We start from the raw sequence: 25,908 nt of genomic DNA, 5'->3' as shown, positions 1-25,908 counted from the left end.
CATATTCTATATTACATCAATCGTCGGGTGTGATCGAAGGTTTAAGGTTTACATTCTTCTTGGAAAATCAAGTTTGCCAATATCGCCAGTGAAACTTTTCATTTCGGTTAGCGGTATCAACGGATCTACGCTGTCCTTATCGAATCTGAAAGTTACAAAAACAGACATCCAAAGTGAAGGTGGCTCAGACGTATTCACTTTGACATAGATACTGTGTACATTTGAGAGTGAGTGGATAGGCTCTCATGTGAACCTCGGGAACTATACCGAGAGCTCAACAACATTTTGCAGTAATCCAGTATGGGGTTACACTGACACATTAAACTGTAACTGTTCAATGAATACGCTGTACGTAGACCAAGAACACCGCATCAGTCGCGCATATGAGTTAGTGTAGTTCATTTTATGTGGCGCGAACAATAGAATTATGTAAACCTTATAGTTTTTCATGGAGTGATTTTGTATGTTTCAGGCCTGTGGGTTATATTATATTGCATATAGTTACCTTCATGACCTTTTCTGTCAGCGCTTTTGATATGGTTCATTGTCGATGGATAATCTGAACTATGTTAATTGTAAACTTATTTTTTAAAAACGCCATTGAACAGCAGTTATTACAAGTTTACATGTCTAGGGTGATAATCGAAATTTTAGATTTAAAAAATTAACTGCAGTTTTTAAAAATGTAATGTTATTTTAAACCTACCATTTAAAAGGTTACGTAATTCATCTTAATAATAATGATAATGAGATTGGAGAGAGAACATAATTGCAGTGAGGCACATGTATCGAAATCTATCGATTATCGGACACCACTATATAAACAAGTGTATATTTACTTCACTGTGAAAAATTATACTACCTAAGCCGCCATTGTGGCGTTAAGTGGTTAGTGTATGCTAACACATCAGTTCAACTTGTTTTATGTTTTAATTGTGAGGTATTTTATTTGTGACATGTTTGTGTTACCTGCCATTTTTATCACAGTTTGACGCAAAATCAGCATTTGACTTCTAGTGCTGTAAAAATGATGTTACAAGGAACGTCGTAAGTTTTTTAGTAGTGTACACAGAGCTTGTGTGTCTTCGTACATATTTGACCAACCTTCCCTTGCGATATTTGTTTTTGTAACTTTCAAATTCGGTAATACGTAGATATCTCCAAATCGGTAACAATAATAAAAAGGATTACTAGCGATCTTGGCAAACTTGATTTTTCAAGAATAATTCCTTCTTTCTATCTTCTCCAAATATTTATGGCATAATTAATGAACATTTATCGGAGTTTATTTTCGGATGGGCAAATTAAATTTTTACAGGTAAAATGTAATTCCTGATTATATAAATTATGAGGTTTTTTGACTGGAAGAACGGGGATTGCCAAGAGCACCAAATAAACGCATATACACGTTTCTTTAGTAATAGTATTTTCCAGGCGGTGTCGACTCGTATTGGTAGGTGGGAGTTACGGTATTTGTGTGTAGTTGTAGATTAGCGAGAACGGCGTAGCTCGTATGGAGCGTGCAGTGGCGTCGCTAAGATGGAAGACGGGCCACGACGCAGCGCGGCGAGCGGCCGCGAACCAGCCAATGGCAGCGGAGGCGGCGCGGCCGCCATGCCGGCAGATGGCGGGGGTCTGGCCGCGTGGGCGCAGCCGACATGGCCGCACCGGCGCGCAGCACTGCTGCCGCGACGCCGTCTCCGGAGTATTCACCAAACAATCAGAATGCACTTTCCTTTCCTTTCCTTTCGTGTTATCAGGCGTCAGGAGAGAAATTATAATTTAATCGCTCTTCGTTGTTCTTGCGGATGTTCTCCGTCGGTCTGCGCAGCTAAAGGACTGTACGTTTTGTGCCATACTCTTTTCACTTTCTTTAAATTAATAAACTAATCTTCAGTGGTCTGTAACCCATGTTTGTTTTACGTGTGCAACAATTGTTACATAATTAGTTCCGATAACTTGACGTATTCCACTTAAAAAAAAAAATTCTCTTATTGTTACGTAAGGAACAAATTTTGATGCGCAAGTTTCGTAAGGTTAAATTACTATTTAGTTCTACTGTCGATTTTGTAGTCTTATTATTCCATGTGTGTTGTTCTGCATTTGCATTTAGAAGTAAACCTACCCGAGGGATACACTTATATTTTGATCGGCTCTGAACATCTTGTAGCGTAGAGCAAAATAAGAGAAGCAATTTTTTTTTTGTTTTTTTACGTGCCTGTACGAGTGTTAAGGGAGTCGAACACCCCGATGAGAAAAACTGAGTTTAACATTTCTGAATGAAGGCCGTTGCAACGGTAACAGATATAAAAAAACTTCGAATTGAGGGTTTACGGTTTTAATGTGCATTATAACGGTTCACCCACATTTATCGAAAAAAATCATTGTCTCGCAAATCCTCACCCTCTCCTACTATTTTGTTTTTCGTTGTCAGAAATAATCTAGAAATATCTCTGTATTACCGTACGCGGGCCCGAAGAAAACGTTTACAACCCAATGTATTTTATACGGCGTGTACCACAATAAATGGCGTAAACGCATACCGTTGAAATTACACGATATTAGAAGCAAAAAAGTCTCAGTAGGCGTAGGATCGACAATGCATACCGTACGAGCTACGAGAAATTTTTTCATCTTCGATACTGTGAATCAAATATCTTCTACTGCAAGCTATTGGCTTTCCACACTTAGGGAAGTAGTAGTATAGACCAAAACAAGAAATAATGTAAAGTAAACAATTGCTCTGAACTGCATGTACCTTAAATGAGCAATTGTTCATTAAAAGAGTTGTGTTTCCAAGTAGCGAAGATGAGCACGTGCTCACAGCTAGTAAGAAATGCATTTTAGAGCACATGTTTACTGGACTTCTTTTTCGTATTTTGCTCCATACTACCAGTTCACAAAATGTGGGAAGCAAAGAGCTTGCAGTAGAAGAGACTTGCTTCACGGTATAGAAGATGAAAAATTCCTGTAGCTCTTAAGGTACGCATTTTTGACCCTATGTTTGCTGAGACTTTTTTGCTTCTAGTATCGTATTCTTTCAACTGTCCGCGTTTACGCCACTAATTACGATATACCCTGTATATACTTTCAGAATAGGTTTATCTGGGAACATGTATTGAACAACCCAATATCGCAATCTGCACTGAAGCGGACACATATCGGGGGCGCTTGCACACATATTTGTAGCTTATTTCTAGCGAACGCGTCTCCGGAGTATCACTTCATCATTTGTGCCTGAATTCGGCATTACCGATTCTATACGTTCATCTACTAATCAACTGTCGAAATGAAAAAGAAAATTGCGGGGATTTAAAAAAAAAATAACTTTTTTGACAAATCAAGTTGCACCGTAGTCACGTGCATTTTAAGTTCTTTTTCTATACATGTTACCGCTTCAAAGGAACTTATTCATAAATATTAATTTTTTTCAAGGGGGTGTCTCGCGCCCTTAACGGCCGTATTGACACGTGTAAAAAAAGTCTCTCTCTTATTTTGCTGAGCGATACAACATATTCAAAGACGATCAAAATAGAAGTCTTTCCCTTGGGTAGGTTTACATGTTAGTTGGCCTGTGTACATTAGGATTTCTGATTTTCGTATTTAAATACATTTGAATTAAACACTTCTCGTTCAGTCAATCACAGAGTGCTGGCTCTGTGTCTTTGTACATACATGGTGTTTCCCACCTGTCACTGTGTGTTTTCCGTTCATCTTTTGTCTCTGTTTTGATATCCGCGTGCAGTTAGATGTTTGCTTGATCTGTATGTATGTGCGTGTGTTACCGTGTGTGGTGAGAATTCCTCTGGAGAACTGGTAATATATAATGTCTACGGTGGGGCTCTAAATTAATGTCCTAGTCTGGTTATTGTATCTTGCTGTTTGTTACTGTTTTAGTGCTTAATATGAAGAGTAAGTTGTTACTCATATTGATTTGCTCATTTATTAGCCTACTTTTTTATTCACTGTGAGGGCTCTTCATGGGCTTAATTTTTCTCATAATGTTGCAGGTTTTGCGTTGTAAGACTCTATTCCAACAATCTCCAAGGGTGTGGCAAGTTAGATGGCTCATGTCCATTCCTTATTAGGTATTCAGAAAAGGTAAAATTGCTATTTTCGTATTACCATCTTCTTATGTGTCTCTCGCATGTGATTTTAGAAAAAAGACCATCTTATTTGATCTTTTGCCTTGAAAAGTAAATCAAGACATGCACCAAAGTCGAATATTGCTTGGACTGTTGCTAACCGTTCCATGTAGCGAAGGATTTCCCTAATTTAAGGCTTAGAAAATTATACCTTGTGAACCTTGAACGGGGCGGTGAAATCCAGTATTTCACACATTTTCGCCAGTGTAACGTGTTCGTCTGAATCAAGGTACGGTGCATCGCATTACTTATTTACAATTTGAAAATGGATTCAAGTCTGAATTTGGCTTACTTTAACCATAGTCTAAGTGAACTGTCAAAGTAACTTTTCCAACACAGTCTACGTATTACGAAACAGTACTAATAAATTTGAAAAGTTGCGACAACAGTGAAAGATGAATTATTTAAAACTCCGAAGCAACGGTAATTACCTGTAGACTACAACCGTCAGACGCTAACGGTCGACAATTAGCATTGGTTGTTTATTGTAGGCTGCGATTAACATCGCAGTAACATGTAATTTCCCTTGTAAGCGACTTCAACGGCTCTGTACTAACGTGGAAACGTGACGAAAGGAATATCTATGGCTAGACTCGTTAATACAAATTCGACCAAGATAAAAAGTTTAAGTTGTAACATGTTGTAAGGACATTTTACTTTTTCTTATTTTTTCTTTTTGAAATTGCAAAGAACGACGAAATACGGTTGACTATCACAAAATAAAGAGGTAAACACGATTTTGTCAGAGGCTGGCTTCACGATGGAATGATATATGATAATGGTCAGTGTTTTATATTTTACATTTTTTGTACCTAAAAATGCTCTTTGGTAGTTGGCAGTACAATACTTTGCTGGCGTCAAATTTCCATTAACGCTCCGTCGACAGGTGTCGCGTTTCTGTCGGCAAAACGGCTAAGAAACAGAAAAGAATGCTTGAATGAATTCTGGCAGATTGGAGTTAAAAGTGGGTTCAGTAGCATGCAATGTAGGGGAAAATCAGTTGGACTGTGAGAGCACATGCAAGTTTCATTTTAACGAAGATTGTTTGGGAAAATATTGTATTTGAATTAAATGTAAATAAATTTTTCTTGGATATTATATACTTCTTGTTATCTGGGATTTTCCTAAAAACCATGTTTGCTTATAGCTAGACCCACAATACGTTATTTTTAAAACTGAAATAATGATTCTTGCGTGAACGTGAATATCACCTTCTTGCCCTCTTTGCTTTTTCGTATATATAAACACCAAACGTTAAATCTACTTCTACATGTACACACATTCTCTGTAAACCACTGTGAATTGCATGGCGGAGGGTATTTAGCCTGTTGACAGACACTATAGTTTCTTTCTGACCCAATGGCGTATGTAGTAGAGGGTAGAATGACTGTTTAAATTGATCTGTTCCTGTTTCCACGATCGCTACGGGAGCGATACGTAGGAAGCGTGAAAAACGTGTGTACGTGCATCGCTTAATACTTGTGCTTGAAATTTCGTAACCATACTTTTGGGGGATAGTGTGCGTCAGTCCTCAACGGCTTGCCCATTCAGATTTTTCAACATGTCACGTGAGTCAAACAAAACTTGTGGGCATTCATGCCTCTCTTCTTCGAAAATGTTCAGTGTCCCCTACTACTCCTGTTTGGTATGGGTCACAGACACGCGAGCAGTATTTGAAGATGGAACGTTCACACAACTGATCTGTAACTAGCGTCCTTTGCAGACCTATTGTGTTTTCCCAGTATCCCGCCAATGAGTCAGAAAGTACCGCCTACCTTGCCTACGACTGATCCCATGTGATCATTCCATTTCATATCCTTACAAATTCTGTATCATACGGTTTTAATTCGAAAGACGCTATCAAACGCTATTTTTGCTGATTACTGATCCACAACCACGGGCACGTGGAACTGACAAAGGCATTCGGGAACTGAAGGTGCGACTTTTCGTTACATTTTGAGGAAAATATGACGTGCCTGTTGTAATTACCAAGTTCCCTTTTGTGGGCGTTGACGGACGCTAATTTAACACGAGAGAAAAATGGAACTGAGTTTTTTCACTTCATGTTAGTCTCGTATTCTTTGCCATAAGCGACTGGATTTCTGTTATTTTACAGACCTGGAATGCCGTGGTGTTGTGCGAGACTCTAACAGTACACATATCGTCAAAGCGCCATTTACTAGTACGTAAATATCAGAAATTATGATACACTCGAGCGAGGTAAATTCGGCACTTAGTAAATTATGACATTTTCGGTGGTTGGAAATAGTCATTAACACTGTTGTAGCATTGGTATTACAGTAATTTTTGTGCATGCGCCGTATCGGGAAAACCATTGGATGCGGGACCTATTTTTATTGGAATTATTTGCTTTTTCCATTGTCCTACAACCGCGCCTTCCGTTAATAACAGTAACAGCCAAACATCGTGTATACATATTTACGTGTATACCATTTTAATTCACATACTGGACGCTGAACTTTGAACTCGGAAACAGTTCTGGCACTTTCTCACTTTGTATAAAGCAATAATCGTCTAAACTGGTGCTTTACAAGCTTGTGAGCTTGCTTTGCTGGTATTAAAGCTGATCTTCTGCTCTCAGCCTTACGACATTTCCACTAGCACAGCACTTCACTCTGATAATTCTTCTCCTCTTTCTTTCCACAAAAAACTCTCTCCGTGTAGATCAGCAGAGATTTTTTTTTAATAATCAAGACGGAACCTGACAACGGTTCAAAGTTTCAAAAACGGTCGAGAGTTCACATGGGCGGGAAAATCGATTGTGGAATAGGAAATCCGGAATCTATAATTTCCAAAACCCGTACTGTAGTGCTGATGTGGCTAACATCAAGCGGTGCTGGAAAATCGTCTGCGACTAACTGATCTAGAAACCCCAAATACGGTCTTAACGTAATTACAGGATGGCCAGACTGCCTAATGGGAAGACAATGACCGTCTTGTAAACGCAGTTTTTTCAGAATATTTTTTTACCATCAGGTACACGACTGGCTTTATAAGCCGCTTCGAATTATTAGGAAATCACGGTCAAATGATGCTAGCGTACAGACGTGATTCGCGAGGGGTAAACTCCTAATACGTGAAACAGATTTTTGGCAGCGTACCATCTGTGGAAATTGGTTCTACAAAAGATGGTAAAAAGGTAAAACAAGGTCATCGTTTAGCGTGTATCATCTGTCGTCCCCTCATGGCTAAATCACCCTTCGCATCCTGTTTCAAACAAGACGAACAAATATTGTCGAAACAGAATTACCAACAATGTAACAAATTGGGTGAATAGGGCGAATGAGTTATGACTTAAAACTCAAATAACATCCGAGATTTATTTGTGGTTAAGATTAAAAGAACGTGGACAGGGAAAAAAAAAGTAATGGAGTGTCTCCTTGGTATGCATCACGTACAAACAAGCTACCCAAGAAGTACAGCGACATTTCCATACTGTCGTTTACGTATGTTTCGACGTACACAATTATTTTTAACTGACTTTTGTTTCGTGTTATTGTGACGTAACAGGCTGAAATGCTGAAATTTGTTAGATTAAATTTTACATGTTAAAAAAAACTCACCCCATCCTTTCAGAGGCGGCAGAGAAGAAAAAGATTGCTAATAGAATTATCATTACCTTCATTGTAGGCTATATGGCGGCCGCGTCTGCAACAAAATAAAAAGCTTTTAACGGTCTGTCAACACTGTTTCCCTTACTTGTTAAGCATTGCATGTAACGTTATTTCTACTTCTTATTTAAATATGTTATATATTGTAAATAACAACATAATTTAACAATCTTCTGCTTAGCAATTTTGCGATAAGGGCCTATTGCCAGGCTGAAAATACCTTCTGACGCACATGTTCATCGAATACTGAAAAAAATGTCAATTCTTGCTTATTTAATCGCCGAGGCGATTCTTTTATAAAAAGAAAATGATAACAAGCGAAACAAGCTACGGCATTCTTAAGCGTTTCCACAGTTGTAATGCGAAAATATAATTCACTGTTCAAAAGCTGATTTAACAAATAAAAAATAATGTAATTTATTTTTGACAGCTAGCAAATATTTTTATTTAGGCTCTAACCGATTTTCGGTTTCGTAGGCGGTCATCGGATAAAAACTCACAACCACAGGCACGGGGAACTCACGAAGGCATTAGGTGAAACTGAAGCTGCGACTTTTCGTTACATTTTGAGGAAAATATGAACTGCCTGTTGTAATTATCCAGGTCTCTCTTGTGGGCGATGATGGACGCTAATTCAACGCGGAGGAAAAATGGAACTGCGTGTGTTCACTTAAAATTAATCTCGTATTCTTTGCCATAAGCGACTGGATTTCTGTTATTTTACAGCAGTCAGGTTCCTACCTGTCTGTGAGTACGAAGAATGTGACACTGTTACTGATATGCGTGGTTTCCCGTTAAAACATTCTCAACATAGATCGAATCTGTCTTGCGCAGTACTCAACGACTCTCTCTCTCAGGCAACGCAACTGCCACAGCTCTGAAACCTATACCTAACATCAGAGTCACTGTTTCGATTTGCTCTATCTTATGCATAATCTTAGAACTGGATCAGCAGCATGCTAATCTGTCTTATGATTGCAACGGTCACCACCTGACGATAGTGCAAGAAGCCGGAAACGGGTTACTGAATACATAGAAAAACCCTGTAGCAGAACGGCAAGAACTTAGTATTTATGTTTATTAGCATGTTATGTCAAGCACCGATGGCGAATTCAACTGTAATTGGGATTTTTCCTTTACAAAATGTTCCTGTATATACAGGATCATCTATGTTACACTTAATATTACTGATTTGCTGCGGATTTTTTTTCTACTTGAATAGTTATTCACAGAATTCAAAGAACTCAATTTTTTTTGTCTTCATTATCCAAATGCGTTTCTCGTTGCTGAGTCGTTACGGTACGTTTTTCGCTGAGTCACCAGCTTCAGCGAAGATGGACGTTTCTATGCAACAGATCAAATTTATTTAATTAGTGTTTAACATTCCAGTGAAGCCCTTGGATGAGGATGACACGGCGGCCGGACGGTACCGTTGGGCCTTTATAGCCTGTCCGATTCGATGTGTTTCCAACACTGTCATGGTTTTTACTCATATTTAGTGATGTTAGATAGCGTTTCATAGGACACAGCTCATGAGCAAAAGCAGCCGTTGATTAATTTGAAACCAGAATTAAGACGCCTGATACGACAAAGAAAAAAAACCTGTCTGGATAACGAAATAACAATTTTAGCCGCAAGATGCAATTACTTGTTTAAAAAATTCTTCAGTTAGGAACAAGTAATGAAATTTCTCTTTGGAGTTCACGTGGCGAAGATTTTTTCATGTGTGCTGACGTCTTAGGGATACTACAAGAGCGCTGAGACACATTGATGGATGCAGAATACGGATTAGCGTTTTGTCTTCAGTGTTTTGTGTATTTCTAATCGATTTTCAACACTGCCATGAGCGTTATTTTAAGAATATGAATTCATTAAAAGAGAATCATACCTAGAAAGCTACGTATCTGTAAATTCACGCGAAGGACTGTCACCACAGATTTCTCTGAAACGTTTCTCTACTCGAAATGGCCACCAGTCCGAGTAGCCACGCGCTTTAAAGCACCGTTTCCGAAGCGTGGGGAGGCGAACTTGCCTAACATCGAAATAGCGTCGCGAATTAACCAGGACGGCTGGTACGCCTACCAGCCAAGATGTGATTTTTAGGTGGTTTCCCGCACCCCACAAGATACATGCCGGGCTGGTACCCGAATCACGTCTCAAATAAACGCTACGCAGACATTTAGAAAACTCTGTCACACTTGGACATGTGATGTACTCTAGATGTGGACATATGAGGTACACAAGTACCGCCCGACAGGAGGGGGGCGGGAGGGGGAGGGGTAAGAGACAAATGACCATACATGTTTAGTCTCTTAAAAACAGGTGAACAGCACCATCATGGTAAATGGTGTGCACGGAACACAGACTGAAACGTAATATGTACCTTAATCTATAGATCGTTAGAGGGACTGACGTTATTTAACAAACGACAACATATTTTTATTTTAGTTAAGGGAAACTAGTGGAATATATCAGGAACAAAACGTTGTTTCATAGAATCGACAGTACTGGTGCATGTTTTAAGTGGCGTCCCTCCAACACCTAAAAACGTATTTTTGGCACAAGCTGAGTGAGAAGAGCTTGTACAGTTGAATTGTGTAGTTGAACATTTTATAGCAACTGACTACAAACAGTGGATAAGACAGCAATAATTATCGAGTTTCCTTCTGTCTAATTTCACATTTCATCCAATTTCATCATATACGCACCTATATGGAGCAGTAAAGAAAAATCGTTTCAAAGAATTTGTTGATTCTTTGTTTACCACTTTACAAATGGGTCTGAGCACTATGGGACTTAACATCTGAGGTCGTCAGTCCCCTAGAACTTAGAACTACTTAAACCTAACTAACCTAAGGACATCACACACATCCATGCCCGAGGCAGGATTCGAACCTGCGACCGTAGCAGTCCCGCGGTTCCGGACTGAAGCGCCTAGAACCGCTCGGTCACCGCGGCCGGCTACCAGTTTACATCTTACATTTTGTTCACCATTCTGGATCGAAATATTATCACTTGCGTTCAAGACCTACTTTTACAATTAACTGAATACTGCGTTAACAGAATGTACTTTTCATACGAAAAACTTTTTTACTAACGGTTAAGTTGTACGTAAACTGTTGATACGTTCCTGTTAGCTTTCTATGCTTTCGTGTGTATCTCCTACAAATATCTCGAATCGTGATCGCATACGGCGTCTGTTTTAGTATTTCACCCAGTCTCTCTCTCTCTCTCTCTCTCTCTCTCTCTCTCTCTCTCTCTCTCTCTCTCTCTCTCTCTCTCTCATCGTCTCTGCAAGTTAAGGTATCATTTCTCGATCTGTATGCTATAGATGATGAATCTTGTTTTCTGAACTGCTGTCACGTCTTACATCGGGTAGCTTCAACTGTAAAACCTACAAGATGATCATTCTCTCGCAGTGTTCCCTCTGAATACTCGGAACCTATAGAGTGTGTGTAAATGACAAATTAGGTGCATGATATAGCATTACCCTCGAAAGATCGAGTGGATAATCCTTTAAGTCGCTTTACATCTAAATCTGCTGTGGAAAAACGTAGGACGCACGACAAAAGCATGTGAATTATTTCGTAGTTAGTTACCTTAGAAATCGGCATTATTTTGAGAAAATGACCTTAGAAGAACGGTTTAGCTGCTAAAATTATAAAAATGGTTGCCGTAATTTTAGTTTTATGGAACCAGCAGTTGTTGCGTGAACGAGTAACGCGTAAACAGGTACAAGGACACAACCTTATTTTTATATATTAATGTATCGGAAAACTGACGAGTAATTAAGTACAATTATAAGCAGCGTGGAAGCACATCCTTCGTGTGGTCAGTTGTTTAAATAATTTGAGATACATGTAACACTGTCGAACTTCACTGGTCTACGATGAAGTTTATTATAAGCAAAGCATGTGAGACAAAGTGTCCACCGAATACACGTAATGGTTGAGGAACAAATTGTCAGTACTACGCTGCAGGCCTGGGTGGCCGAGCGGCTCTAAGTGCTACAGTCCGGAACCGCGCGACCGCTACGGTCGCAAGTTCGAATCCTGCCTCGGGCATGGATGTGTGTGATGTCCTTAGGTTGGTTAGGTTAAGTAGGTCTAAGTTCTAGGGGACTGATGACCTCAGAAGTTAAGTCCCATAGTGCTCAGAGCCATTTGAGCCATTTTCAGTACTACGCTACTTTGGTATCTGTTTCCAACAAAGAAAAGCATTTGCATATACAGTCTTAATACTCGTTGAAGGGCTAGAAATCGAAATTAAATGTTTGGAAAAGAATACAGCAGATGCGAGTAGATACACGTTACAACTCCTTCTCCTAGTGCATTCACTGACACGTATAGCCTACTGTCTAAAAAAATTTACGTTCTCAGAAGAATGCATTATTCATTTCACACTTCCTTAATGTTGCTTCATGTATAGACTTCACCAGTTTTCTTTGGTTAAGCCACAGTGTACCCCATTTTAAAGTGTGGTCAAACTGAAACATAATATGACAATGTTAACTCAAAATATATGTACATAAGCTCGTAAGAGCTTATATCGTTCTGATATGACGGTAACTACTTTTAGCTGCTCATCCAAAAGTTTATCTTAGACATGCATAAGTCGCAATGAACTAAATTAAAATTCTAAGCTATCGTTTCGCTATAGAACAGCAATAGTCAGCGGCTACATTCATAGAATGGACTTCATATTACCAGACGAATACGCGAATCTGTTAATGCAAGGAATATACTTCAAGCTTTGAAGGTCGACAGGCATATAATCAGTGCTAGTGTCCCCCTTTAGGTCCAACTAGTGCAGAAAGCAGAATATCCAGCCTTGTGTGTGTGTGTGTGTGTGTGTGTGTGTGTGAGAGAGAGAGAGAGAGAGAGAGAGAGAGAGTTTTCTGCATTGGATAACCTTGAAGAAAGAAACTGTTGGGAAGTAAACAAAGTCTTCCTTCCGTCTGTCTGATGTCTGCTTCAACCGCTCAGCCCCTCAGTTTACCCCGACTAATTACGTTCATTCCTTATTTGTATTCGGGACCAGCATTTTCGGTTATCATATTTTAATGTCTAAGAGTCGAGATAATTACGAGGTCCACATTACACTATCAGCATCAATATGATCTATGGCCCATGTAACGGAGCGACTAACGATTATTCTGCGACTACTACAACTACGTGTCGGGTGTGCGTAAAATAACGGATGTCATAATGAGACACATTTAAGGACAAGGAAAATGGTAACTAATCGTGTACAGAAAGATAGTGAGGGCTGCTATATCCGAATGCACACCATATTGTAAAGAATTCCTAAACTGCTGTGTGAACTTGTTGCAAGTATTGCTGACACTGTGTGGTTGAAGTTACAGCCACGACATCGCCAACTGTACTAAACGTTATCAAATTCACTCTGCGACTCTGCGGGCCCAATATTTGAAAGCGGCATGTTTATTGAAACTCCCTGTACTTTGCTCGATTGTTGTGGTTCCTATACTGTGTATTATTAAATCACCGTACACGTTCGAAACAGATGCATGGTTTTCTCAATGGAGACAAATGTTTTTGGCGTTGATTGAGCCTTTAAAGACTTTTGTGAAAGCGCTTAATGTCTAATGCGCTTAAACTCGTGTCTCCTACGTAAAAGAAACACTATTACCTTGTGTCGTTGACAGAAGCTCGGAGGATTCAAGGGTCTCAACATTTGTCCTGGTTTAAAGAAATCAGTGCGGCAGAACAGTTTCGTAAAAGAAAGACAAAAATAACACTAAACAGGCAAGGTTCGAATAACAGAAGCTGATTAAGATGATATTTAAATTGTGTTACTACCCTCAGTCGAATGAGAAATGGATGTGCCGACAGATTGGAACAATACCTTTTATAAATAAATTTCTCTCAACCCAGGTGTCTACTGTCACCCATAATTTGTGCGGCCGTGTAGACAACGCAGACTACTATGTTTTCTTTTAATTTTTTTCACATATTGTTAATCAATTGTGTTTTTCACAGTAGCTCAATCACTGCATTAGCGAAGTTTGGAAAACCATCTTTTATTCATCTGCTGATTATTGCATTCTCAACGCTATTCGCCAGATGTCTATGTCTACCTTGTAACAAGCTAAATGGCTATAGTACCTCGAATTAATTTTCGCTCTGCAGCGGCGTGGGGTGCAGATTACAATTGGGACCCGGACCGGTACTCGAAACCGGAACCTTTGCCTTCTGGGGACAGTTATTCTGCCGAGTGAACCGTCCAGACACGATCCACGACCCGCCCTCACAGCTGTACTTGCGCAATGACCTAGAGTTTTGGGAACTAGTGAGGCATTCGTGACCAGGGAAACTTCACCGGTGGACATTTACGCGGAGAGTACCTAAAATAACTTCCGGCCGCGGTTCGACTCCGGTTTTCCACAACCAATGGAGGACGAATCTTTGAGAAGGCTAGCCAGTCGTGATGCCGAAACGTCAGACGAACCGTCAGACAAACGTCGGCCGAAGGTCACGAAATGAAAGGCAGCAGGGGATTCGTCACCTCGAGTTTGTCAAAAACCAAATAAACGAAATGAAAAACGTCACAAGTACGCCACATTTTTTGCTGCAGAGTACTATAGGAAGGGCGTCGAGAAACTGATACCATATTCGGAAGGAATGTTGTTCAAACCCACATCCGGTATTCTTAATTTAACTTTTCCTGCAATGTCATAGAGTCACTCCGTGTGGATGCTTTCCTTAAATCTATGGTTTAATTAGTTGTCCAACGCCTCTAGCGACTTCTTGTCGTTGAAGGCCAGCCTTCGTCTCAGTTTCGCCGTCGGCCAGTTGACAAATCTATGTGCATCCGGCACTGTCTGTGGTCTCCCGTTGGCCTGATAACGCCACACGCTGTAGCTCGATCCATTTTCATGTTTGTGCTCTGCTGACAGCAACTCTTCCGTTTACTTTTTTTTGCTTTGCTTTTGTTTCTGTAGTTTCTGACTGTAAGATCACCCATTCGTTCTGTATCCAAATGATGGCAGACTGACCATCCTTTGTAGATGGGTGAAAAAGTCATGGTACTGCGATACCATTGCTCCTTTGATAGCAGCTAAAAAGCAATTTCTCCTGTTCAGAGCGACGCTATTTAATATACACAATGGTGCGCAAAGATAAGGAACGAAAGTAACTTTCGCATCGCATGTCACTGCCACGTATCATAGTTCGATGAAATTTCGACTATACGTAGAAAGTGCTGCTACTGTATACAGCAGAAGGTAACTCAAAGCAATGGGAATTAGACGATGAGAAATGAAACTTTTCTTCAAAGACAATAATTACAATGCAGTCTGTAACCTTCCCATGTAAACAAAAAAAAAAAACAAAAAAAATTGAAGCACTTAAAAGCACTCTGTCTTTAGGCCACGAGTGGCCTACCGGGACCATCCGACCGTCGTGTCATCCTCAGTGGAGAATGCGGATAGGAGGGGCGTAGGATCAGCGCACCGCTCTCCCGGTCGTTGTGATGGTATTCTTGACCGGAGCCGCTACTGTTCGGTCGAGTAGCTCCTCAATTGGTATCACGAGGCTGAGTACACCCCGAAAAATGGCAACAGCGCATGGCGGCTGGATGGTCACCCATCCAAGTGCCAACCCCGCCCAACAGCGCTTAACTTCGGTGATCTCACGGGAACCGGTGTATACACTGCGGCAAGGCCGTTGCCAAAAGAAACGATTACATTTGGATAATTAAATTCTGGTGAATGGAAACTGATAAATCTTAACTCATAAAAACTGATAAATTTTGACGTAAGCAGCGCTACGCCATGGCCCTGTCAAATCAGTGTGAATCTGTCCGTGAGAAATAAACTGAGAAATTCTTACCTCGTGATGGTGTCGCCGGATAACGCTGTCTATATATCTGCTGGTAAATGGTACAGCTTAGTGTAATGCTGGTCCATCTACTAATACCGGATTACATTTGTCTGAGATCTGAATGACGAGAAAAACTGACTTTACTTAGTGACACGGCTGCACAGCTGGTCGTCTGATTTACTAAAGAGCACATGACTATGATCTGACAATAATTCTAAAATATTTTTATTTAGATAAATGACTGGATCGGGACTGGCAATGATTTAAGGGGAAATTATACTTTTATAGTTGACTGGTAATAATAATTATACTCTGAACATTTTTACGTTATTGATAAAGATCTACAATCCATTACACGGGAAAAGTGAATATATTACAAATATGGGTCAACTGGTGCTGACGAATCACAAAAGAAAAAGATTGAAACAAATTCATATTAACATCTCAGACAAGTGAGTTAATTATGCGCATGCCAACAAAAATAATAAAATTTACCTTACAATAGATGGTTGACTTAATTACACTGTTGATTTTTCATCATATTAACAATTATTCATTTGTTCATCATCATCAACTCACTCCATGGTATCCTTTAGCTCTGCGGCTGATCGCAATTATTATTCAGTTCCATATAATAAAATTTTATATTTTTTTCTGCACTGTGACCTCAACAACTACTACCTATAAACTGCACTATACCAGCGACAGACTACAACTACACTGTAGCAGCGAGCGACTGCAACTGCGGCAGAGGCTGCTCTGACTTGCGACTCTATTGTAGCTCTGTTTTAACACGGGCAAAAATATTTTATGTCTCAGGCAGCATCTGTGAATTTTCGTTCTAGCAAGTGAGCAATACATCGAGATTACATTTGCTCCAGCGGGGTGGTGAACCCCTTACAAGTCACTGCGATTTGTGATGGTCCCCTGTACATGTTTCTTGATAGGGTGTGTCGTCGCCATGTACTGCAGTGCTGACTTTGCAACGTGCTCCTACGCTGGTCACGAAGTTGATAAGGAATTCTTGCGGTAGGACGTTCCACCTCCACCAGCATGGTTGACCAACTGATGGATGGTCGTTGGTTCATGTGGACGAGCTGCAGTGCGCCTCCCCAGGGCATCCCACACTTGCTCGATGGGGTTTACGCTGGTGGTGAGGGTGGGGGGGCGGGGACGCGAGGGCCAGTCACTTTGCCGAATGTTCTCCCGTTCTGAGACATCCACCGCCTGTTCGACGTTCGATGTGGCCCAATGCAACCCTGAAAAGACGGACATGGGAAGGAGTACTGTGTCACAACAACATTGACAAGTGCCATGTTGAAAGGTTTGGAGATCTGGACGCCAATGGAATATTATGTCTCCCTACACCGTAACACCCGGACGACCCAAATAATCGTGCCGCACAATGTTGCTGGATGCATTGTGTGTTCCCACCTCTCGGCGTATGAGGGTGCGTCCAGAATCACTACTCAGTTTGGATCTCTCATCCGAAAGGGCACGAGATCCTCGTTGGTGCAGTGCCTATGCTCTTGGAACCATCGCAAACGGTACGACCGACGTGCTTGTGTCAACGGAACACAACGTCCTGGTCGTCGGACAAGGAGACCACCCCAATGCAATCGCCGACTTAACACAATAAAAAGTAGATCGTCTCTGAAAGTCGGTAACTAGACCAGTAATGTTGTTACAGCTGCGCCCGCTGTTTGACGCAGGTCCCTCGTTGCCTGTTGCACGATGTGGCGGTCGTCTGCTGTTGTAGCTGACCTCGAATGAGATTTTCACTCTGCAGCGGAGTGTGCGCTGATATGAAAGTTCCTGGCAGATTAAAACTGTGCGCCCGACCGAGACTCGAACTCGGGACCTTTGCCTTTCACGGGCAAGTGCTCTTCGCAGAAGAGCTTCTGTAAAGTTTGGAAGGTAGGAGACGAGATACTGGCAGAAGTGAAGCTGTGAGTACCGGGCGTGAGTCGTGCTTCGGTAGTTGAGATGGTAGAGCACTTGCCCGCGAAAGGCAAAGGTCCCGAGTTCGAGTCTCGGTCCGGCACACAGTTTTAATCTGCCAGGAAGTTTCATATCAGCGCACACTCCACTGCAGAGTGAAAATCTCATTCTGGGAACATGCCCCAGGCTGTGGCTAAGCCTTGTCTCCGCAGTATCCTTTCTTTCAGGAGTGCTAGTTCTGCTAGGTTCGCAGAAGAGCTTCTGTAAAGTTTGGAAGGTAGGAGACGAGATACTGGCAGAAGTGAAGCTGTGAGTACCGGGCGTGAGTCGTGCTTCGGTAGTTCAGATGGTAGAGCACTTGCCCGCGAAAGGCAAAGGTCCCGAGTTCGAGTCTCGGTCCGGCACACAGTTTTAATCTGCCAGGAAGTTTCATATCAGCGCACACTCCACTGCAGAGTGAAAATCTCATTCTGGGAACATGCCCCAGGCTGTGGCTAAGCCTTGTCTCCGCAGTATCCTTTCTTTCAGGAGTGCTAGTTCTGCTAGGTTCGCAGAAGAGCTTCTGTAAAGTTTGGAAGGTAGGAGACGAGATACTGGCAGAAGTGAAGCTGTGAGTACCGGGCGTGAGTCGTGCTTCGGTAGTTCAGATGGTAGAGCACTTGCCCGCGAAAGGCAAAGGTCCCGAGTTCGAGTCTCGGTCCGGCACACAGTTTTAATATGCCAGGAAGTTTCGTAGCTGACCTTGTTCGACCATTTCCACTCCTTCGGGTAGCGGTACGTGTGGTTACAGTACGCACCCCATGCACGTGAAACATTGCTGTGAGCACTGCAAGACTCCTGGGCTGCACTCGTGACGCTTCTTTCTTGTTTCCTGATGACTATTCCATATGTGAAGCCATCCAGACGTTGTGTCCCGGCCATGCCACGACGAAGATCATCATCACAGTAGATTGTAACTGCTCTCTCTTTGTTTGACACACTCTGTCTTATACCGTTCCTTCAACTCCCCCGTGTTACGCTATAGTCACGTCTACCTAACGCCATTTGACGTCCACCACTTTGGGCACGGTATGGAGACTCCTGGCAACACGCTCCCGCAGTACCGTTCATTTCCACCGAGTAGTTAATATATTGTTATACTTACTCTAACTCATGGTTCCGTTTTGCAGAACAGTGTATCTATCTGACATGCGAGACTTGGATCCTGTAATAAGATCTTCCTCCGGAGACGATACAGAGATATACTATACCTGCTACAATGTAACGAACATCCACACTGAACTACGACGAGCTCTAGTATCGCTGGAAACATGATTCACAGTATAACGGCTCAGAATGAATGTGAGCAAAAACGAAGCAACATTTTTACAAAAACTGATACGATTTACAAACACATTTGTTGTTATTAAATGAAAGCATTCCTTGAGCTATATCCATCAAATATAGTGGAGTTAACTTGGAGAAACACTTCAGCTTCATGAAACATGTAACAGCCATAGAGAATAAACCAATGTGTTAGCTGCCCTATATTCCACAATAAAAAGTGGATCGTCTCTGAAAGTCGGTAACTAGACCAGTAATGTTGTCTGCCTGCCCCTTATAGAGAGATGCTGCATGGATACGTCTTAACAATCTTTGATTATGCAAGATAAGACCTTTCAAATAATATTAAATGCTCCATCTAGTTGTAACTTACTTTCCTATAAACAAATAATCTACATTAACGGTTTACTTACTGCATGAAATGCCTAACATGTGACAGTAGTCTGCCATATAGGAGATAAACGGCTGTGCACTTGAGGAACTCTTGTCTAGTTGACAGTATCGTGAACAACCTAAGACATCGAGTTCCCAGGCCTCGCAGGCTGTACAGCGTACCAAACATCCACAAAGAAGGCGTTTCATTGAGACCTATCGATAGTGCTATTGGTTCTCTGACCTAGGGGCTAGCCGAATATGTAACAAGGCTAGTGGCTCCAATCGCTGGCTGCAGCGAACCTCATATTACATACTCGCAGATGTTCATTGACAAACAAATCGGAATTGATCCAAACCATTTTTCAGTCTGTCTGGGTGTGATATCTCTGTTCACAAAAGTTCCTGTGAAAGACACGTTAAACTTGCTAGCAGACCACTTTCTTCCTGAACATGTGGAGTTGTTTCGTCTCACTTTCACGGCGACCTACTTCTTGTATGGCGGTAAATTTTATTTAACAACGCACAGAATGGGCATGGATTCTCCACTGTAACCAGCAGTGGCCAACTTATTTCTGGATCCTTTTTGGGAATGCACATTAAATATAGCTCCATTTCGCCCATTTTCGTTTTATCGCTAACATCATGTTTACGGTGTGGGAGAGTATCAAACCAAAACACCTGTCAGCCGTCTAAATTTCCAAATTGTTTTTTATCGGGCAACCACTTTTGGCAGGTGATGACAGAAGTGATCACTGTGCCAAAAATCTAGATACCAGTCGTCGAAAGCTTACCGCTATTTTGACTGGAGAAGTATTCCTACACGTCGAAAAAAATGGCTCTGAGCACTATGGTACTTCTGTGGTCATCAGATCCCTAGAACTTAGAACTACTTAAACCTAACTAACCTAAGGACATCACACACATCCATGCCCGAGGCAGGATTCGATCCTACGACCGTAGCGGTCGCGCGGCTCCAGACTTTAGCGCCTAGAACCGCTCGGCCACTCCGGCCGGCCCTACACGCCGGTCAGGGGGTCTGAAGACGGCGCAATATATCGCTTAAAGTCGTTACTCATTAAAAACCAGTTTGGAAATTTAGACGGAGGAAGATGCTTTGATTCGACATTCTGTACTGAACAGCTGAGATTCCGCACCAGTTTGCGTAAAGATGGGCATACAGAGACTATTTACTGTCTGGCTACATGACGCCAGAGCACTACAGCGGCTCATCCGTTACACGAATAGCACGCAACCGAACATTGAGTTCGCTGTTGAGACAAAGAGAGAGAGAATGAAAACTGTGAATTTAGTTGATTTGGTCGAACGCAGTGGGGATGGTTGGTTCGACCGGTCTGATTACAGCTAACCGACACACACTGATTTATAACTCAGCGCACAGAGTTTTCACCACGCTGTCCAGAGAGAGCTTTTCTAAACACATCACGATGTTAAGCTACACCTGTTTGTGGCATGTACCACCTGGATTTCGAGATTAGTCAGCTATAGTACGTGTTCCGAAAAAATAGCTATGGGATTCGAGATATACAATAAGGGGACAAAAGTCGTATATGAGCACTGTGCTCTTATACAGATGGCGGTAGTATCGAACACACAAGTTATAGAAAGGCGGTGCAGCGGTGGAACTGTCATTTGGAGTCAGGTGATTCATGTCAAAAGGTTTCCGACCTGGTTATAGCCGCACGGCGGGAATGACAGATGGGGTGAGACGCATGGGCCATTCCACTTCAAAAAGCGTTACGGAAGTTAGTACTTTGAGATCTACAGTGCCATGAGTGTACCGAGAATACCAAATTGCAGAAAGTCTGTCTGACAATGGACAACGCAGTGGCAGATGGCCTTCAGTTAACGACCGAGAGCAGCGGCGTTTGCGTAGAGTCGATAGTGCTAACAGACAAGCAACACTGCGTGAATTAACCGCAGATGTCAATGTGGGACTCACGACGAACGTATCCGTTAGGACAATGAGGAGAAATTTGGCGTTAATGGGCTATGGCAGCAGACGACCTTTACTAACAGCACGACATCGCCCCATTCGCTTCTCCTGGGCTCGTGACCATAACGGTGGGAACCTAAACGACTGGAAAACAGTGGTCAGAAGAGTCCCAGTTTAAGTTGTTAAGAGCCAATGATAGGGTTGGAGAGTGTTACAGAGCACACGAAGCTATGGACTGAAGTTGTCAACAAGACACTGTGCAAGCTAGTCGTAGCTCTGTAATTGTGTGTGCTGTGTTTACAAGGAATGGACTGGGTCTTATCATTGACTGAAAATAATTACGTTTAGCTACTTGCAGACCACTTGCAGCGAACAACGATGGAACCGCGCTACCGCTACGGTCGCAGGTTCGAATCCTGCCGCGGGCATGGATGTGTGCAATGTCCTTAGGTTAGTTAGGTAAAGTAGTTCTAAGTTCTAGGGGACTGATGACCTCAGGTGTTAAGTCCCATAGTGCTCCGAGTCATTTGAACGACGATGGAATTTTTGTAGATAAAAATGCGACATATCACCGGGCCACAACTGTTCGCGATTTGTTTGAGGAACATTCTGGACGATTTGAGCGAATGATGTGGCCGCTCAAAACGTCCTACGTGAATCCTATCGAACGTTTATCGGACATAGAGGGATGGCAGTTCGTGCACGAAATTCTGCGCCGGTCACACTTTCCCAGTTATGGACGGCCATAGAAGCAGCATGGGCCAACATTTCTGCAGGAGACTTTCAACGACTTTTTGCGTCCATCCCACGTCGAGTTCCTACACTACTCCGGGAAAAAGGAGGCCCCACACGATATTAGGAGGTTTCCCATGACTTTTGCCGCCTCACTGTAAAGTTAGAGCTCTCCCAGATACGAAAATGCTGAACAATAAAGTAACGATATGCGTAATGTTTTTTTCCCTTCTGCGTTGCTACATGTAGTAAAATAGGTAGGATTTTGGGAATAACAATACGAAAGATTTTCCGATCGCCGCGAATTTGGAGTTCATAAGATGACTGCGGAAGCAACTCCATCGGCCAGTGTATCCAGCATTAAAGGCATATTACAAATAGGGGACAAAATACTGCGTTTCTGTTACTAAAGGAACAGTAGACATTAGAATGTTCCAAAACAGCTTCAACTGAAACACCAGCTATAATCTTCAGTAATGCGTGGATGCGAGCTCTAGACACTGAAAACACACAGGAAAATATACTGATTTGTTTACTTCCTACAAGAGCTCTGGCACAACCGGTGCAGCGATGGACACAATATGGCAGCATGATGTTATGTTGCCAACCGTTCATAAATAAAATTCCTCTTTACCAAAACTATGATTCGGTAGTTTATGTCCAGTACACATATGACGCAGTAAATGGTAGGATTACCAGCAGTTTTGGTAGCATTCCTACGAAATGAAACATAGATGAATTCGTGAGAGAGAGACTGAAACCCGAAGACTTCTATTTTTTCTTTATTTGTTTATTTTTTGCACATAATTACAACCGCACATCGTTCAGTGGTAGTCGATTCTGTATTTTATATCCATAAGAAATATAAATTGTAAGTTAAAGATTTAGTTGACCACGTTACTTCTGTACTTTTATGTAACGAAAGCAATTACTTTTGATGCAGTACAGTTTACAAGTTTATACGCACTAACATACAAAATCGACAAAATTATTGTTGCTTTTGTACTCGGCAGAATTTTCTTCATCACGATCAAAGGGAAAAGCTGCTTCTTATTATTGATAAGTGCGAAAGTTGTTTAGCAATAACAGACTCGTGTTTTATATAAGCTCAACGAAGTTTTTGAAGCGATGTTTCATATTTAGCTATTTTGCGTTTTTCCTAAGTTTACCTTTTTTTTTTAGGAAATTGTGTTTTCTAGCGCTACATTATACATATATATATTTTAATTTTACTGCAATGCCCCTCTGTTTCACGTTACCAAACAACAATTTTCGAATAAAACTGCAATTAATCACTGATAATTTGAGTTTGGCTATAAATACTGTTTATTCTTAAGTGATGGACAGAAGGAGAATGATGTAGAACAGCAATGTTACCTAGGTTATGCGACCCTTTATATATTCTAACTCCGTTTCTAGAGCGTTACCGTTTCTGGTTTCTAGTGGAATCTAGTAAAAACCGACCGCATACTCAAGAAATGCGATCGAAATTTGGTAACGCCCAATAGGTGTGGAAGTAGGGCGGTTATAATTTTGACTCGCCAAACCTACTAGGAAAACTACGGTAGCTTCACTTACTTACGGTAGTCTACGGTACTTTTTACAATTCTAGTCGTAAGTCGTCTGTGGGCTATAAATGGTGACCACAACTATGACCACGATACCCAGTTGATCTGATGAAGACGATGGAGGATTCGTCGAAAGCCCAAAATCGTACCCAGGTGTGATACAACTAGTGAACTGAGAATGTTTTGGAGGAGCACGTCGTTGCTAGAAACTTTGATCTCATTTCAAGTAACTTAATGTCTTTATAACAAATTCGATGTCCGAATAAAGAAAAGTTGGCGTTTCAATTATTATTCGCCCGCACACCGTCTTCTTCGTAAAGCTGAATGCTGTGCCAAGTATTCTTGACACCCAAACAATTTACTCGTACATTCCGCGCTGTAACCACGACAGAGCACTCATATTTATCCACCCCTCCGCAGTCTGTTGCTGTCGAATTCATAGTGAGATAAGCATGCAGAATGACAGAGGAGAAGACCTGAAATAAAAGAAAAAGGAAAGAGAGTAAATGTCGAATGCATAAATAACAGAAAAAAAGGTTACCACGCACGAATGCAATGTCTGGGGGAATCGTAATGAAGGAGGTAGTTTGGACCACGAAACAAGAAGAAAACGCGAAATATGGTTCGGGCAAGCGTTGAATAAACTGCCCAATTACGGCCTTACAGATTTACGGTAAGGAGAATAACACTTTTGTACAGGTTTTATCGGCCCCAAGAGCACCTCCTTCACGCCAGCTGACATCCGCCGGAATGGAGAAACCTGGAGACAAACGCACGCACGCACACACACACACACACGCACACACACACACACACACACACACACACACACACACACACACACTGACTGGAATGCGCTGTCGTGGTACACGTCCGGGACACGATTTGTTACGGCTGCAGTTTTGAATTCGGAGGTTGTCCTCATTAATATTCAAAGGCCGACCGCGTAGCATCTGAGGCCAGGTACGTTTTATCTGGGATCCTTCCAGGGGCACTGATTCGCTGTAGGGAGATACGTATTGCTTCCGCCCGGCAAATTATACTAAGAAGTTCACCACGGACCGTTTTGTGTAACGTATAGGGGAGGAAAAAGGCTTTGACGCCGATTAGACCACCGAGCAGACTCGCTCCCGGCAGGGCATTAAAGGCAACACTGGAGATCAGAACTCTCAAATTCATACTTCCGTAACAATATTTTTCTAAAGAGGCGGAGACATTTTCCCGGTGGATACAGGTTGACTGGACGCATTTCGGTTTCTTGTACTCTATCGGCGATGATGACACAACAATAACTAGGTGGCGACATGTTCGTGATCTTCTCCGTTACTTGCAGCAGCTGTGAGACCACCAATGAAGGTTTGGTACACGTATTGCAAATGAAGAAAATGTCACGTGCTATGTATAATGTGCATTCGACAGGGTATCCAGAAAATAGCAGTACGCAGGATTTTTATAACTCTACTGTCCCTGTAAGTACAATTCACCGTCATAAATTCATGTGTTTTTTTTAACTTTAAAAGTATCTTTTCTAAAAAAACAACTGTTATCATCAGCATAAGACGCAACTTAACCTACAATGCCCTTGCTCTGCTGCTGTGGAAAGGTATCTCTGCTCTTAACTAAAACCAGCAATGTAACTAAACATATGTCCACCTGAAGATGGTCGTGTGTTCGAAACGCGTGTTGACAAAATTAGAAGTGACTTACGCTGAAAACTGTTTTGGTTATATAGATCGTATAATTAACGAAGAGTTACCGAATCTGACTGAGGCGAAAAGAGGTTTACTGCACTACCTGACTAAATGAAGAGATAGGTTGCCAACATACGTTCTGAGGAATGAAAGAATAGTTAATTTACTGATGGGGACAGATGTAAGGGTTTGTAGACAGAGACCATCACTTGAATCAGGTTCAAATGTGCGTATAGCGCAGTAATTATGCAGAGAAGAAGCTATTTCGGCGGAACAGGTCAGCTTGTAGAGCTACATCGAATCAGTCATGGGGCTCAAGACCTCAAGAATAACAGCAACAGACCATAAGTCCCCGGCAGGTTTCCGGAGGTACGTAGTATGTGAAAAAAGTAATGAGACTGATTTTTTATCTACCAAAGTTTTTATTTTTTTGAAACAACCATATTTTCCCCTTAAAAGTAGTTCCCTTCGGAAGCTATACACCGGCGGAGCTATTGTTTCCAGTATTCGTAGCATCGCTTAAGGGCCTCAACTGGTAAGGCGTTTAACACATCGGTCACATTTTTTTTTAATGTTCTCCAGTCTCAATATGACGTTATTTTATGATATGTTTTTTTTTCATGTCGGGGAAATAAAGAGTCACCAGGGCTCATGTGAGTAGGGGGCTGTGGAACAACAGGTATGTCTTTGGAGGTGAAAGGTT

The 25,908-nt window shown here is 41.7% G+C and overlaps 1 pseudogene; it reads right to left on the bottom strand.

Annotated features, from left to right (window-relative positions):
• Positions 1-15,353: 15,353 nt before the first annotated feature.
• Positions 15,354-15,470, bottom strand: LOC124552773 (annotated as a pseudogene).
• Between the last annotated feature and the right edge of the window lie 10,438 nt (positions 15,471-25,908).

The sequence above is a fragment of the Schistocerca americana genome, chromosome 10 (assembly GCF_021461395.2).
Source record: "Schistocerca americana isolate TAMUIC-IGC-003095 chromosome 10, iqSchAmer2.1, whole genome shotgun sequence".
Classification (NCBI taxonomy): domain Eukaryota; kingdom Metazoa; phylum Arthropoda; class Insecta; order Orthoptera; family Acrididae; genus Schistocerca; species Schistocerca americana.
Note: the sequence above shows the minus strand (reverse complement) of the source record. Positions and strands in the feature narration are given on the sequence as shown.